The sequence below is a fragment of the Chiloscyllium plagiosum genome, chromosome 4, assembly GCF_004010195.1.
Source record: "Chiloscyllium plagiosum isolate BGI_BamShark_2017 chromosome 4, ASM401019v2, whole genome shotgun sequence".
NCBI lineage: Eukaryota > Metazoa > Chordata > Chondrichthyes > Orectolobiformes > Hemiscylliidae > Chiloscyllium > Chiloscyllium plagiosum.
Window position 1 is genome coordinate 108,334,383 of NC_057713.1, and position 646 is coordinate 108,335,028.

A 646-nucleotide genomic window follows, 5' to 3' on the forward strand; every position below is an offset into this window, starting at 1 on the left:
ACAGCAGGTAGTGAAAAAGGCTAATAGCATGTTTCCGCTGATGGGTGAGTGCCGAACCAGAGGACACAGCTTAAAAGTACGGGGTAGACCATTTAGGACAGAGATGAGGAGAAACTTCTTCACCCAGAGAGTGGTGGCTGTGTGGAATGCTCTGCCCCAGAGGGCAGTGGAGGCCCAGTCTCTGGATTCATTTAAGAAAGAGTTGGACAGAGCTCTCAAGGATAGTGGAATCAAGGGTTATTGAGATAAGGCAGGAACAGGATATTGATTAGGAATGATCAGCCATGATCATGTTGAATGGCGGTGTAGGCCCAAAGGGCTGAATGGCCTACTCCTGCACCTATTGTCTATTGTCTGCAGGAGAACTTCTTGGCCTTCCTCAAATGAAAATACTGTGGATCAGTATTTGCAAGATTTACTTGAAATGAGCATGACTGCATGTAGCTTGTAACTTCTTAGTGGAACCACCTTGCTGCAATATGGAGAATTAAATAACATGGATACGTGCTGGTAAGCCTTGTTATCTGAAGACTTGAAACTGTAGGTATTTAGATAAATGATGTTTGAAACTCTTTATTGAAACTGTACACTGCAATGGGTTAAAGGCTTCTGGAGTTTTCATCCTATGTCTTAAATAGAGTAAAGT